Source organism: Talpa occidentalis, unplaced genomic scaffold (genome assembly GCF_014898055.3).
Source record: "Talpa occidentalis isolate TD23 unplaced genomic scaffold, MPIMG_talOcc4v2.1 talOcc4.4, whole genome shotgun sequence".
Classification (NCBI taxonomy): Eukaryota; Metazoa; Chordata; class Mammalia; order Eulipotyphla; family Talpidae; genus Talpa; species Talpa occidentalis.
Genome location: NW_023604295.1, coordinates 73,969,396 through 73,987,325, shown reverse-complemented (window position 1 = coordinate 73,987,325; position 17,930 = coordinate 73,969,396).

Below are 17,930 nucleotides of genomic sequence, written 5' to 3'. Positions count from 1 at the left end.
TTGTGTTCTTGTCTTTTTTTCTGACTCCCTAGCTTTGTTGCTTCTAAGTTGAACAAGTGATAAAACAAACTAGTTATAACAATTTTTATAAAAAATATTTAAATAGCAGAATAGGTACACTCTCAATGTTAAAAATATTGTAATTCACAAAATACATGGGCAAAAATCTTGACAATGAAAAAGAACCATTATAAAAATAAATCTGAGAAAAGTTGATTAGTTTGTCTTATTGGTGCAGATATTTGTCAAATAAATGGCTACATTTCCTTTTACACAACTGATATATTATTTATGAATATTTTAATTAAATAAGAATAGTCACTGTCTCAGAAAATGTGTTCAAGAATTAGCTTGCTGTTATTATGCAATCAAGTAACAGTAAGATTCTTTTGAGATTTTTTCATTGAATATACATGTAGAAATTAACAACATAACTACTTCCAAAAGGAACTAATTATATTCATACAATCAGCTTAAAAATATGCCTATAACTTTCTCTTGTTTAAATCCTTATGGTATTAAACTTCTATACAAGTGCATGTGAAATTATATGAAGAAGATTCCCTAAGAGAGTTCAGAGTTTTCATATCTTTCCATGGATTTGTTTTTATTTCTTCATATCTTCATTTCACATTATGTTATCTCTCTAGAGTGACACCAGAGTATTCAGATAAAACCTTATGAAAATTTAAATTATATTTTAAGAATGGTTCTCTTTAATTACTGAAGATATAAGGTGCTTTCAATGTAAGTCCAAGTAATAAACTGCTTCCTGTTTCTATCATAAAACCAAGTTATTTTTTAAATTAAAAAATAAGTTTTAAGTCAGAATTTGTGTACCAAAAAGTGCTGAAGTTTTAGAGTTGAATCATATCCAGCTGAAAATTTATAATGGTAACTTATGGGGGAAAAAGAAATCCTTAGATACTCTTTTGGTCATATTCATATAGAACTTTAAGACTATGTTTCTCTTTAACTGAGAATATAATTAAAGTAGGATAAGGAATTTGAATGTAGGCTAATTTCTTAACAGAGAATATGTATTCCAAGCTGTGTTTCAAGAATAAGAGTATTAGCGTATTCAAAAACAACACTTATTTCACAGGCCACTAAAAATGTTAAGTATTCCATGAGTTTCCCTAAAAGATGTCACTATTCTCAGATAATGTACTTATGTAGACATAAAAGTATTTTGTGTATTTTCAGATATATGTATATACTTGTGAATATACTTGTGAATATGTACAAAAATACCTTTTTACATTAGCCATATTTTGTTTTAGAAAGACTTACTGCCTTTTGGCTAAAAACTTTCCACATGCTTTTATATTTCAAAATAAATATATATTTAATTGTGCTAAAGGTAAAATTTGATAACCAAGGTGTAAGTTCCGCTGGGCCAGAGGAGTCATGACTGTTGGCCTTTGTATAACCTCCAATTCTCAACACTTCCACATACACAAACACACCAAGCAACCTCTGTCATCAGTTACTCACTTACAACTGCAAAGCTCAGTTGGGCCCTCAGCGGTTCATACTGAGATTCCCCAGGGAGTCAATTAGAATGATGTGATAATTGCAGAGGGCAACATCTGGAGATGGCATTTAATGTAACTCAGTGTCGCCGATTTTGGCCTAGCATTGTTCGTATTGCTCTTACCACTCCTAACAAAGGGTGAAGTAAGATATTCAAGAAATTAAAGATTGTGCTTAAAGTTATCATTAAATATTGAAATCAAGGGTGTTTAACAGCAATTAAAAAGCACACATGCAATGTAAAACTTTGCCACAACTTTAAATTTGATGATTTCTTCCCCCACAGTAATTCCAATGGGCAAATGGATGTCAAAACTCCCATAAAAATTGCTTATTTGGTTATATAAAAAATTACATTGTCCATGTCAAATCATAGAAGTTTACTAGCAAGGGAAGACCATCCTATGGTACATAAAATCATTTGTGGTCAACTCAGTTTAGTTTTACATCTGACTTGATTAATACAATTTTAGTTTATATGTTTACTCAGAAATAACTATACAAAAAATAAAGCATCCATGATTGAGATAGCAAATTTCAATTAGGAAAAAGAATGATATAAAATACGTATAAATCTCCTCAATTTCATCTTTTGTGTTTTTTTTAAGGCTTTTTTTTTTTTTTTTGTAGAAGGACTGGGGTATAGGCCAGAGGTGCAGGGGGTGAGAGGATTCACCAGAAATGGGAGCAGCAGGCAAGACAGGAGAGGTCTGCTGTGTTATAATTCCCTGGCTGGGCATTGAACAGAGGCCTTAGAGTAGTAGTGCTGAGACTTAACCCTTAGGCCACCAGGAAGGCCTCTCTTTCATTGGTTTTGAAGATGGCTTTCCCAAAGTGCACAAATAGTAATCTCTTCATAAATTCAAATATCTGCTTCTTGTTGATAACTTTCCTTGTTATTCTTCTGAAAATCTCACTGCCTTATCCCATAGCACTTCAAATTGCCTCTCCCCACCTTGTGTTTCTTTCTTACACATAAAATGATCTGACATATTTCATATTTTTAGCTGTATATTGCCTACTTCCTCCCCTAGAATGTAAATTCAGGGGAGGCAACAATCTTTTGGAGGATTCTATACATTGATATATCCTCAATGTCTAGATAAGTTGCCTCTGTACATAATGGGTGCCAAATAAGTATTTGTGAATGAACAAGTAAAAGTTACCACCTTCTACAAACACAGATTTTTACCTACAATTAATCATTTGTGATTTGGGAAGTGGTAAACCTGAAAATACAAATATAACTCAATAATACTTTTATAAGGTGAAGGAGTAAAAACAGCCTTCTTACTCTTTCTTACTAACTGCATCTGTGCTATCTGAAGAGAATGCATATGGCAGCCACTTGAGCACTTTGAACAGAGAATAAATTGCAGCAGAACAATTTAAAGTACGTGCAGACCAGTAGTGAATTTATCACTTTGCCCTCTCCAGTACCTACTGCCTTACATGCAATAGAAAACCTAAAAGTCAGCATCAGCACAGGGTACCAGGAGAATCCTTCCAGTTGTAGTTTAATGCATGGAAAATGCGTTATTTCCTTGTGTACTGGAAACATTCACCACTATGGGTCATATCCTGGATTCAAAAACCAAAATAACTAAATAAAATTGAAAATACAGTGAATTAGCATTTGTCTGATGTAGCTAAAGCAGTGTTTACAGGGAAATACACATAATCAAATGTTCCTAGTATGAAAAAATAAATCTCTCAAATTGATAATTTAAATTTTCACCCTTGGAAACCCAATAAAGAAGAGGAAAATAAACTCAAAGAAAGCATATAATATAAAGCAGAAATAGATTGGATGGCTGTATGATTCCATTTATATGACATTCTTAAATGATATTGAATCAGAGGATGCCTGGAACTGAGAATAGGGGAGGGTATAACTACAAAGGGATAACACTTGGAGTTTTAGGGAAAATGAAACTTTTCTGTATCTTGAGGTGGCCGTTACACAAATCTATACATGCATTAAATTTTATAGAACTGAATACTAAAAATGTCATTTTTACTATGTTGATTTTTAAAAAAATCTTAAAGAATATTTACTTAAAAATAATTGCTAAGATACTCTTTCTGTTTTAGAGGGGATATAAAATTTTATAAGTGTAATATATGATATTACTTCTATATTAAAATACTGGCTTTCAAAGATTATTCACTTCAATACTTTTCTACAATCTTTGCACTTATTCTGAGTTTTTTGTCCTTCATTCTAAAAACATGGACAGTAGCACCACTTCTGTATAGGGTTGCAATGAGTAATCCTTATTTCTGTGGCACCCTACTGAATGAAAATTTACTTTACTGTACAACTCAAGAAACTCACAGCACTCTTCCCAGTATATCCTCAAATCTTATTGTTAAAGCATGTATATAGGTAGGTGATCATATAAACATAGGTGAAACACTCACCTGCTTTTACTAAAGAGCAAGTTGTAATATTTAAATAGAAAGTTAAAATGACTGTGTTCAATTAAATTTAATAAATCTAAGAAAATTTAAGAAACAATGGAGAAGTTAGAACTTTGTATTGCCATAGTATAGACCAATACAATTTTTTTTTTGCTCTAGAAATAAATGCAATCTAAAATTATTTCATCCAAGTGTTTTTGTTTTGCTTTTATTGTTTTATCTGAGCTATTCAGAACCATGGTTATAGTATTATACATATGTATTTAGAATTGGGAAGGTTTCCTTTTTTTTAAAAGATTTATTTATTTACGCATACAAGAGCTGGGGTACAGGCCAGGGATGGGGGAGGGGTGAAAGATTCACCAGAGACAGAGTGGGGAGCAGAACAGGCATGGACTGAAATACATGGACTGAAATACATGGACTGAAATACATGGACTGAAATACACTGCTGAGGGGAGTGGGCGAGACAGGAGAGGTCTGCTGCGCCATGTGGTTTGCTCCCTGGCAGGTCGGGATCGGAGAACTCATGCTGCAGAGGCTGCAGATAGATTTATAGTGCTGTGCTTAACCCCTTGTGCCACCAGGGAGGCCCAGAATTTGCAAGGTTTTCATATGGGTTTACTGTCCATACTATTTTAAGACATATCTTTCTTAAGAGCTTTTAAATGTGGGAAAAATACTTATTTTCCATTTATTACCATAAGATTTTTTTTCTTGATTTTGAGAGGTCTTTATTTTCAGAATTGTTAGTCATAAACAGAAGTATTCCTTAATTTGGAGCAAAGGCAAATAATTTTTTCAGGTGTCTCAATGACCCTTCAGGGTTAACACATGACTTGGTGATGAAAATTATGATAAACAGTTTAATAAACTTCACTGATGAATACGTGAGTTAAATAGTAAACATGAGTTGGAAAATTATTTTAAACTGTTATTTTTACTCAAACTGGAACTGAATTTAATACATATCTTACTGTAGTATGTAAAATCACCACACAAAACAAGCTGGTGAAATTAGTTTCAAATGTTATGTTCTCTAATAATAAACCATTCAACACTGAATTTTATTAACAATTGTGGATTTCTACAGATGAATTGTGAAGCATTCCACTAAAAAATGAAAACCATAAAATAGCCCAAAATAAAATTAATCAAAATAATTACCTTCCAAATTCTCTGTGTACATATGTGTATTTTATTTTCCAAAGACATTATGTGGCAGAAAAGGAGAAAGCATTTTTCCCTTAAGTCATTTAGTACTTTTTGTGTTATAAGGAGAGAAAACTCAACTTGAACTGGATATTTATTGACCTACATGAGTCAGATTTCAGAGATAGCACAAGTTTTTTCTTTAAAGATTTATTTATCTATGCATAAAAGAACTGGGGTACAGACCAGAGGTGTGTGTGTGGGAGGTGGGGGTTGAGAGGATTCACCAGAAACAGAGCAGGAACAGAACAGTAAGACTGAGTGAAATACACTGCTGAGAGCAGCCCCTGGCCAGTCAGGAGAAGTCTGTTGAGCCATGTGGGTAGCTCCCTGGCTGGGGATCGAACTCGTGCTTCAGTGGCTGCAGATAGCTTCATAGCTTGTATCTTAACCCCTTGCACCACCAGGGAGGCCTGATAGCACAAGTTTTTCATTGTGACCTCACAGCACAGCAACATGACCACAGATCACATTCTTTCTGACTTTCCGCATTGCTTTTCATGACTTTGCCATAGAAACTGACTCTATAAGATGCCTTTCTGAGAGTTCTAGGCACTCCCCAGAATGTAACCATCAGAATGGCTATAACAGTGCCATTCTTTGCATCCATACATCATATAATATGATCCTGATCCATGGCAGGAAAAAAAAAAAAAAAAAAAAAGAACCTCTTCTAGAAACCTCTGAAAAAAATGGAATTTTTTCTTTTCCCAGGATTCTCTATAAAGTTATTAATTCCTTCTCAAGGAAAAAAGGTAATTATCAGATGGTTTCACTTATATGTGGAATATAGAGAAACCAACAAAAGGTCAAGAAAAAAACGTTCAAGCTGACAATAGATTTGAGGCACACAGCAGGGGAGGGGGTGGAAGGGGTTCAAAACAGGGGAGGGAAAAACACAAGGGACTATGCTGATGAATCACGGGTGATATGGTGGTGGGAGAACTATGGGGGAGTATACCTGAGGTCAGTAACCAATTACTGCACAAAAATGAGCAATATTATAAGAAAATTAATTAATTTAAAAAATTTAAATTTTTTTAATTCCTTCTCAGTAACTTGATTGGATTATATGCCTATGTTTGGGAGTGGGTGGGGAACCACTTTGGGCACAGTTTAACATTGTTCATTGACTAAGTCAATAACAGTAGACACCTAATACTTGGTGGATTTAACCTACTAAAAACCAAATCATTTATTAAAAAAGAAAACAAGAGTGGATGGTAATAATATAAGCATTTCCAGCATATATTAGTTATTTGTGATATTCGAGTTTAATTTTATCTGTTTTTAGAGTTTATGGCCATTATACACAACATGACAGAAGTGCTTTTTGTGGAACAATATCAAATTTACATTCGAGTCTTTTTTATTAAAAAAAAAATATTTTTTGGACCTCCCCGGCCAACCTCTAGCCTACACCTCAATTCTTCGATGCAAAATAAATGAAAACATTTTTAAAAATTACTATAGAATGTCTAAGTTATACTGGAACTTCCTTATAATGTTATTCCTTACTGACTATTCATGGAAATTTCCTTATAAGGTAGCATTTTTCAGGAACTGAATCTAGAAAATGAGGCCCATGAAAGGTATTCTAGTTCTCCAAATGGTATTAGGCAGAGTCTTCATGATAGAAGAAAAGCTACTGAATTCCCACACACTGAATATGAATAAAGGTGATGTCAAAATTGCAAAAATACATACTGCGAAGAGCGAAAGAGTTTCTTTTTTTACATGGATGCATGCCCTCTTCCTGCTGTCGCCCACAAGCAGGCAGCACATACTGGTACAGGTGGCCCTTTATAATTGTGTGCATAAAATTGTGTGCCACTTAGTCATTTTCTGATTGGTAAATAATATGTAATGTCAGACTTCCCACACCATCTGTGTCACTCACCACCATGGTTTTCTGCAAAACTGCCAACAGCACAAACCCAGCACCTCATTGTTGGAAAAGTCACAGGAAGAAATACTTGGCATCCTTGGCAAAGCTTAAATCTGCTCACAGTATTGAACTTGACATATGCCCCAAAGCAGAACGTGTATGCTACCCTAATGATCTCTCCTGCTGTTTTATAATCAGAGACATAGATGGAGGGAGTACTGCCATTTTTTCATTTGGCACTGACCAGCCTCCTGGACTCTCTTTTTTGGCCAAAAAAAAAATGCTCTTTTATTTAGGAGAATTAATGTTCAGATGAGTAAACACAACCGTTTCACTATTTCCATCATTATTTCCTAGATGTAGGATTGTGCTTATAAATCCTTGCTCTGGTTCTCAATTTTGGGATTTCTCATCTGTACCATTTAAAAGAAGAGTTGCTAACTGACAGTTTAGACAGACTCTTAGAAGTATGAGAGAGCCTGCCTGGAAGTCGCCTTGTCAATTTCTCTTTTCATCGAAGCAAAGGAGCCTGAGTCGGAGGACATTTTTGGCTTCATTCTCAAGTTGTCTGGTATTGACAGAAGCCAAAACTCAGAGTCTCCTCATGCACCATGTAGAGAAAGTCCTGGAAAGAGTTATCCTTCCATCCCTCTTTTTCGTTGTTTTCTTTCATATTATTCATAAATATCCATATCCATATGGCGGTAGCCCTGGATCCAGTAATTATTAGAATTTACCAAATCTATTTCAAAACAGGACTTTAACTTGTTTTTGCGATATTAAAACCAGCTAAAAATATTAACATGCCTCCTAAGGTCCCATGACTTCTGTGTAAAAACCTATACACAAACGTTAACTTACATGAAAAATACAGTTTTCCCATGATTATTTTTAATTTTTATCATTGTTTAATAATCCATGCAGAATTAATATAATGCTAAAATTTAGGTAGATCCCATAAACAAATATTTAAATCCAGCTGATACTCTAGGTTTAATGAAAAAAAATAAAAAGGACACATATACTGTAACAAATCTGATATAAATAGACTTACTTTGGCGATCACTATTCACTTTTTTTAGGGTGATGAGAGTAAATGTCATGGTTATTATTTGAATCCATCTAATGCGCAATATGACTTGGAATCTGTTTTACTAAAGAGAACTGCAAATATATAGCTAGAAACATCCTATCACTGTACAATTCCATATTCTTTTTAAATATAATGGGCAGTAATCTAACCAAAATGTAAGGGAATAAACTTAAAGTTGCAATTACAAAGTTAAAACAAGGCACACAGAAATATGTCACATCTCTTCCTCTAGAAAATAAGAAGTTAATATCGCTCTAGCTATACATCACATTTAAATATCATTGCTGCATAACATCCACATCATGATAGAAATTATTAAATTCATCCTGATTTCAGTACAGTTGAGGCATGACATCCATGATCATATTTTTGTGATTATTGACTTCTATATTCTTAGTTTTTCAATGAATTGCTGGAATTTTTGTCATCATTATTTTGTGTTTGTATCCATACATAGGTTGTAGTTCATGAAGTAGCTCTCCGAGTGCCTTTTACTTAATGACTTTAGGCAATAATTTCACTGGGTGTCAACCCTAACTTGGTCCAGTTTCTCAGCGGCCCTGCTCTCCGGTGTTGTTCCTGAGAGCAGCCTGTGCTCCATTCATAATCTCTTCAGGCAAGTCTCTGGGGGTGTGAGGGTGGTGTTTGTGTCAAGATGCAGTGGGGATCTAAATACCCCCAATGTTTTAAAGCATGTGGAAATAACTCCTACGATACACTGTTCTGAAACCAAAAAAAAATCTTTGAGCAAGCCAAGATTGAGGGCCCATTATGTAATCCCCGTGTGATCCAGAGAGGTAAATAAGAGCCATCATCACAGAAGAGTGGTGGGAAATATTCGACTCCTCCGATTACTTATAATAGCAGGTGAGGCCATTAGTCCCACAGTATTTGTTTGAAACCTAAACAGGTACAGCAACTCACCATTAAGATCAATCCATTACTGAATTAGAAATACGACTGAATTTAGCAACAAATTTGTGCCAACATTACTTCTAGCAGCAGTAGGTTTTCAGTAGCAGATTGGCACCGTGACAGGGTCCATAATTTTCACAGTATGTGTTTCATAATTTGTCATGCACACTCTGATTGCTTGGCATATTGGCAGAGTCCACAGTGCTCTCTAAATGTCACCAAACGCATTTGAGGATTTGTCATGCACGGTCTGAGCAAGTGACACAACACAAGCGGAGTGGCCAGGTTCAGGGTTGATTTTCACACTCATGGTAAGTGAATGTTCTTGAGCTCAGCCACCAGTGACAAGGGCCTGGTGAGGGCTGCAGTGCCCTTCTCTCAGAGCTGCTGATTTTTAATTCTGTGTCAAGTGATCATATGGATGCCGCCAGGAGAAAATACTATTACACTGCAGGTGTGACACGTACAGCACAGAATTTCTGCCTGATAACATTCTTTTCGATCATTCTTGTAGTGTACTTAACATTTTTTCACACAAGCACAAAGAGCATTTGGTGTAAGAAAAAGGAGAATGATAAATATGAATAGGGGGTGCAGAAAGCTGTATGCAAAAATTACTCAATTGGGATAAAAAAGGGAGAGAAAGGTCTGTTGTTTTTAACAGGAAGGTAGAGCAGTGTGATCAGGGAACCCTGGGTTAGTTGTTGTAACACCTGCTTTCTGTGGGAACATCTTCTGAGGTTAGGCAAACCATCCATCTTATTTTTGGCCTCAGTAAATGAAGAGAATGGGTGAGAACACCTCTTAGGGTTTGTTCACGTCTAAGCATTCCATTGTTCTAAGAGAAGAGCCAGAGTTTATTAATATCTTTCAGTCATCTCTGCCATTTGCCTGCGATGATTACATAATGCTTTTCCAGTGTTTAGTAAAAGCTTCAAGAGCTACATCTGCTGGAAGCTTTTAGTTGTCTAGGATTCCAGCCATTATCTTATCACTTTTAGTCACTGTCTTTTAGGGGAAAAAAGGAAATTAGTCTTTTTTATACATTTGGGTCCTGTGGATGCACCTGTTACTATGAAATCTGTTTGATGATAAATAACTCACATATGCTCATGAGCGTTGTCTTGACATGTGCAGTGAGAGACCTTCACAGACATATGTTGTAAAAACCAATAGCTGTGACTTTGTATTGGCTCATAGATCAGTGAAAGTAGAGGAGTAAATGGGAGGTAACAAAGACTGTTTTAGCAGGGGGTGAAGCTGAGAATTTTGTGAGAATATTTTGAAATATTGAAAATTTCACTCTTACATGCAATGCAAAAATAAACACAAAGATACAAAGCACAAATCCACAAGCACTGCTATGAATTATATACTTTCTGAAAAGTCATAGTGTTTAAAAAGCCATGTGAAACATGAACTTTTTAATTAAAAAAAATCCAGAAGACTAGAGTCATTCTGTATTGTTTAAGATATATAGCTTTACTGGAAAGGAAATAGCCTCATTTCGGAAAAGGTCACCGAGAAATAACCATCATTAATGGTTTTACTGTATTATACTTGCAAAAGTTGCTAAGAGAATGTATCTTAAAAATTCTTATTAGAAAAATGCAATATTTGTGACTATGTGATGCTGGAGGTTAATGGACTGATTATGGTGTCATTTCACAATATATACAAATACCAAATCATGTGTTATGCCTAAAACTAATATGTTATGCCAATTGTATCTCAATTAACAAAAAGATAAAAAGGACATTAAATTTTTTCCAAATTTTTCTGTAGCCAACTTTGAGACAAGGAAAATCATCGCCAGTCTTCCTTTATTTCCAGGAAAAAGTTATATTTCCACTAACCTTTTTTATCAGAATAATTACTCACCATTTTCTTGCATTGCCAATGCCTAGCTACAAATCAGCTGGCCATTGGACCTTTTTACTGAAATTTCAACATAGCTCACATGAACAAGTGAGCATGCACCTACATTCTACTACTTTTGCTCTAGGTTTAGGTAAAAATTTGGTATCATTTCAAATCTTGAGACAGATTCATATAACTGATTCTGAATCCTTTATTGATTAAGTTTTCCACTGATTTGTTCTGATCACTAAAATTTTGACTTTATTATTCTGGAATATGCCACTATATTGTTTTCCAAATATCCTTTTAAAATTACATCCCAGTGCTTGCTTTGGCAGCACATATACTAAAATTGGAATGATACAGAGAAAATTAAAATTATATCCCAAATTAGAAGACCATATAACTTTTCTAGAAAAATATTTTTCATATACAAATAGTAACATGCTTATAAATAATATTCACTTGTGTGTACTAGGAAATATATGTTTAATAAATTGTACAACAAAAAGCTAACCTTTTCTGAGGTAACATACTCATGAGATATTTGTGAAGATACTTATATTGATCTGTAATTCCTGTACAACTAGTCACACGAAATCTTTATACCCACAAAGATCTTTTCAAAGGCACTTATAAAAGATACACATCTTCTGTTATGTCTTCAATACACACACACACACACACACACACACACAAACATATGCCTGCTTAGTATTGTTTGGTCAATAAATAGGTTAAAATATTTGCTTGATTTGCCATAGCATTAGCTTTCAAATTTTTATCATTTCCTCTGCTCACATTATTTAGAACAATGATCAAATAAGGAAAGGTCAGAAAGAATATTAAACACACAGTGAACAGACATGAAGCAAAATATTTCATATAAGTTGGGGATAATGCTGAAGAGGACATGAGTGCATAACAATGACAATTTGATAGCTCTGGAGACTTGTTTATTTTTTAACTCAAGAAAAATTTTCATCTGAGAGCTCCTGTCTACCACCTGAGAGCTCCCCATTCCATCCACAACTGTTTATGTACCTTCCTGTAAACAATATTTACATAATCCCCCAGTTTCTCCCCTGCCCTATTTTCCCGTGATTCTCTACAAGTATTTAAAAGACAGTGTAATGAGTATGGTTAGTTCATTTATTTTCCATTGTTTCCTTCACCAAAATGTCCTAGATGATCTCTTGCATTAGCTTTATAGGTCTAAATTTCTGTTTATTATTTTTGTATCTATGACTCATTCCCTGAATGAAAGAGCTAAATAATAATAGCATTATTGTTAAAGACTTGCTTCCATGACTAAAGAAATAAAATAAAAATAAGTTAATTTCCAGAAAGATCCTAAAAAATTTGCTTTATATTAGGAACCAGTGGAGAGCTTCTCATTTCACAAAACCCCCAGCACTAATCACAAAATCACTTTTGTCTTTATCTCAAGTGCCTCATAGCATAAAGTCCTGATGTTTTAAATAGCACTTAGTTGACTAATAGGTTTCCTCAGGGCTAGTGTTACTTTTTGTCAACTTTCAGGAAAACTGCAATTGTATCATCCCATCGGAATCATGAATCTCTCCACTATAAAGTGACACACGAAGGTCACATTATACATCTGTCAAAGTAATCAGGAAATAATATGGCTTTTTTTCTTATGCTCATTACCAGCAAACTGATGAGAAAGAAAAAACAAGTTCAAGATAAATTTTAAAGATTGTCTGCAACTATTTAGCTGAAAATGATTAGTCTCCTTAAGTTTGTAAGTTAAATATAAACAAAATTCTCACAATCATGGAACTTACAAACTCCTGGGGAAGACAATAAATCATCAATTGATGTGTATATGTATACAAATATGCATATTTATGCATATTATATAATATCTATGTGTGTACACATTGGCTATGTATACACATATTGTATATAGATGGTCCCTGACTTACCATGATTTGACTTATTTATGATGGTTCAACTTCATGATGATGTGAAAGCATATGCAGTTAGTAGAAATGGTACTTCAGACTTTGAATTTTGATCTTTTCCTTGGCTAGTGACATGTGGTGCAATACGTTCTTGCGGTGCTGAGCAGCAGCAGCTAGCCAGTCAGTCACGTGGTAACAGACAACTGATACTCTACAGTGTAGTGTGTTGCCAGCATTTTCTTTTTTTCCTAAATTTTTATTTATTTATTTACTTACTTATTTACTTACTTACTTATTTATTTATTTATTTATTTATTTATTTATTTATTTATTTATTTATTCATTCATTCAAGCACTGGGTACAGTCAGAAGCACGGGAGGGCGAGAGAATTCACCAGAGCCAGAGTGGGGAGCAGAGCAGGCAGAAGGACCGAAGTACACTGCTGAGGGGAGCAGCGGGCAGTAGGAGAGGTCTGCGCGCCATGTGGGACCCTCCTCTGGTGGCCGGGGAGCAGCTGGGAATCGAACCAGCGCTGCAGAAGCTGCGGGCAGCTTCTCAATCCAGCGCTCAACCGCTGCGCCACCGGGGAGGCTTGCCAGCATTTTCAATGTATATTTTTAACTTATGATATGTTTCTTGTAAGCTAATCCCACGTTCAAGTCTGCATATCATATATTTGTACAGATACCATGTATGTGTTTGTGTGTATATGTGTGTACGTTTTTGACAGCAGTAAATGATTAACAAAGAAGATTCAGGTGGAAAACAGGAAGTAAAACGTGACTGATTTTCTTAGAAAGCATAGCTCGTGCATTTTGTTGAAGGGAAAGGAACTGTGGAAAAGGAAAACATAGTCCTTGGATCCTTCTATTTTACCTACTCTGGTCATCTATGTGACTGCATGCTTATTGGAGACGAATGCAACGTTACCCCTTTCTCTACCTTTTTCCTTTTATTCTGCCTTCTGTTCTTATTCTGCTCTTCAACCAAAGAACCAATATTACTAGCATTGCATGTTATTAGACCCTAGTTCTGCCTTTTAAGAAAATGTCTATAGGGCCTCCCCTGGTGGCGCAGGCGGTTGAGCGCAGCACTGTGAAGCTGCCCGCAGCCTCTGCAGTGCCGGTTGGATCCCCGAGGGTCCCACATGGCAAGCAGACCTCTCCTGTCAGCCTGCTGCTCCCCTCAGCAGTGTATTTCGTCACACTGCCTGTTCTGTTCCCCGCTCTGTCTTTGGTGAATCCTTTCACCCTCCCGCGCATCGGGCCTGTACCCCGGTTCTTGTATAAATAAATAAATCTTTCAAAAAAAAAAAAAAGAAAGAAAATTTCAATAGCAAACTAGAATGTGAATCAAAGACTACTGGATATCCACTCCCTTAATTAAATGTATCAATAAATCTTTTAATATTGTGAGTTAAACCATTATAGGACAAATTGTGAAGGTGACATACACATATATATAGTTTGAAAACAAATACACATTATCATGAATCATATTTAATATTCAATTAATATGTGTTGTACACAAAGGGCACAAATACATGGTCAAATACTGAAATTTGTGATACTTTTACCTAGCAAGGCAAATACTTCCAATCTTGTTCGAGAGCAAGTGTTGTATTAGATGGTAAGCACTATTTGTTATCTCTTCGCCACTTAATATTGACTCTTACCAAAGAAAGTGTTAGGGCACAAAGGAAATCATCCTAAACCTCTCTGGGTTCTTCTAGGTTGGCAAATAACCAAACACACATCAGATAGATTGATGACAAAAGCTAAAAAAAAAGTTTAATAATAATAATACACAGCCCTCCTCTTGGGAGAGACCCTGCATGACTGAGTAACATGGCCAGGAAACTTAGATGCCATCTTAACTAACTTAGCTAAGCCAAAGGAAGAAATGGGAACCAGTTTATCAGAAAGGCACATGAGGCAAAAACATGCAGATTTAAGTTCTGTCTTCTCCTTAGAACAGGGTAGAGTGATTAGGTCTTACTAGGAAAGACCCTTAATAGAGAGAAATTTACATATAAAAATCATGAGCAACTTCCACCCTGTCTTCAGAACCCTTCCCATGATATAAACTTTTTCCATGAAGATATATGTAGGGGTGGCAGATTTTTGCTTGCCTACTTTATTTTCATCATATTTAAATCAATATTAGAAAGAACCATTCAATCTTAAGCCAAACTGTCTTCAGAACCTCATCTCATGTTATCCCAGCATCTAGAAGAGTCACTATTCTGACATTGTTGATAGCCCAAATGTTTGTTTGCCTAGGTTGCCAAGTGCCTACTGGAATCTTTAGCTTCCTTCCTCTGCCAGATGTATACCTTTCAACTACGTAGGTAAAATCTATGATCACATCCCTCCAAAACTGAACCTTCTCTACATCTTTTTCTCTGTGAATGGCACAGCATCTATCAAGTTATCTTAGCTTAAACCTTCATTGTTATTCTAGAATTCTTCCTCTAGTCTCCTGCTATCAGTCCCCAAGTGCCATTCCTTCTAACTCTTAAAGTTATCTCACACATTCCCTCTCACCCCACACAGACAGTTCAATAGCAGTGTTGGTTTTTTACTTAATCCTCATTTCCATACTCCTTTATCATTCCTACAAAACCATGATTTTGTTCTGTAGAAGGTCATGTGCTTCAAAAAAGTGTTGGTAACTCCTCAGTCTTATGATGTGAGCCTTAAATTATCTAAACTAGTACTATATACTAGAACTCTCAGTAATGATAGAAATATTTGTAATTTGTACTGTTCAACATGGTAGCCACAGAGTGTGTATGATTATTTAGCATTTGAATCATGTCTACAGCAAATGATAAACTGAATTTTTTAATTGTGCTTACTTGTATCTAATTTAAATAGCTACATGAAACTAGTGGCTACCTTATTAGACAGCACAGGTCCTAATCTGAATATTTTCTTATCACTTGGTATCAAATTTTACAGCAAAGCATAGAAATATAGCTCATTAAAAGTAAGAAAATTGGGCCTCCCCAGTGGCACAGCAGTTGAGTGCTGGGTTGCGAAGCTGCCCGCAGCCTCTGCAGTGCCAGTTCAATCCCCGGCCCCCAGAGAGGGTCCCACATGGCACGCAGACCTCTCCTGCCACCCGCTGCTCCCCTCAGCAGTGTACTTTGTCAGTCTGCCTGTTCTGCTCTCCACTCTGGCTCTGATGAATTCTCTCACCCTCCAGCGCTTCTGACTATACCCAGTGCTTTTATAAATAAATAAATAAATCTTAAAAAAAAAAAGTAAGAAAATTTCTGTCAGAGGACTTTTGACAAAATTCTCTCTCTTTATTTATTTATTTTTTTTTTATAGAGGCATGTTTTATTTATTTGTTTGCTGGTTTGTTTGTTTGTTTTGTTTATACATGCACTGGGCACAGTCAGAAGTGCGGGAGGGTGAGAGAATTCACCAGAGCCAGAGCGGGGAGCAGAGCAGGCAGGCAGAAGGACCGAAGTACACTGCTGAGGGGAGCAGCGGGCGGCAGGAGAGGTCTGCACGCCATGTGGGACCCTCCTCCGGTGGCCGGGGAGCAGCCGGGGATCGAACCGGCGCCGCAGAGGCTGCGCGCAGTTTCGCAACCCAGCGCTCAACCGCTGCGCCACCGGGGAGGCCCAAAATTCTCTCTCTTTAAAAGGGAAAAAAGAAAGGTATTATTTTTCCCCTAAATGTGTGATGATATGATACCCACAGCTATTGTATCCAGCTAATCCACAGGGGACAGACCTCACAAAAATTCCAGCATATTGAAGAGGTCCAATAAGAATGTGAAAATGTTGTGAGTGCTCAATCATATCTAAAATAAGCTGTTGAATTAACAACATTGGAATCTCTTTTTCTCTGAATTTAGTTCTGTGAGATAATAAACCTCTTATTTTAAAAGCTGTTGGCTTGGCATTTTTGTATCTTTATCTAAAAAGCATTCTTAAGAATGAGAATTTTTTATTCAGAATCTCATTATTTTCTACAAAGACAGATGCAGTCGCCTCCTCCTAACCTCATTTCCCTCTGATCTATCATTCAAACTTCCTTTAGAGTACTTTCTCTTCACAAGACTTAATATGGTTTACAACTAATATTTAGTCATTGGATTGTGTTATTTTTGATTTTCTATCTCTACGCCAACTTTGGGCTTATGGATAAGATCATGTATGCCTAGTAAATCATTGCTTACCACACATCCTGGTCATGTATGGGTGTTCAGCAAATAGATACTGAATTAATAAGTGAATTAATTATTTAAAAATCTGACATAATACTGCTTTTTAAAATGTTTCAATTTTTCCATACAGATTAAGGATGTAGTCCAAATTTTCTAATATAAAGACAAAGTTATTCACTAGCAGACCAGGCCAACCCTTTTCTATCACTGCCTCCCCATAGCTTCTGCTCAATTTCAGAAATCAGAAATGCTGACCCTTCTCAGAGATATTTAGTGAGTGATTCTGCAGGTTACTGAGATAATTTGCACTGAAAATATCTGTTTCATGTGGGGGAATCAGCTGGTAAATTGAGTCAAGGAAAAAAACAGTAAGTGAATTTGCAAGATAGAAAGACTCTTGAGTAGGGAAAACTGTATGTGGACTTGGTATAGGGGACCTCTTTTACATTTTTTTTATTAAACTTATTATTTGACAACTAGTAGAGATGATAGAGTGGGCATTGCATCCTTGACTATACTGGCTAATGGTGTAAAGAAAACATTTTCATCTTCTGATGACTATCTGAAATCCTTGAGAGATTAGTTGAAAAAATGTGACAGACTAACTCAAAGTAATATTAGCCAAGTTCTCTCATGGGCTCCTCAATGTTAGTAAATTCAAGTTTCTACTATTTTCTCTCTACTCCAAAATTCTCAATGTAGTCTTGAATCTCTCTTTATTTAGAGTGACAGCCATCCCTATAAATCCAGGTCTTCTCTCAAATTTTGAATATTTGGTACCTGGCTTATATCATCCTATACACATTTCTTTTCAGAATATACAACATGGTTCAACACATATTTATTCAGTCAAGGATTCTGCTAGTTGGTGGCTATATATATATATAT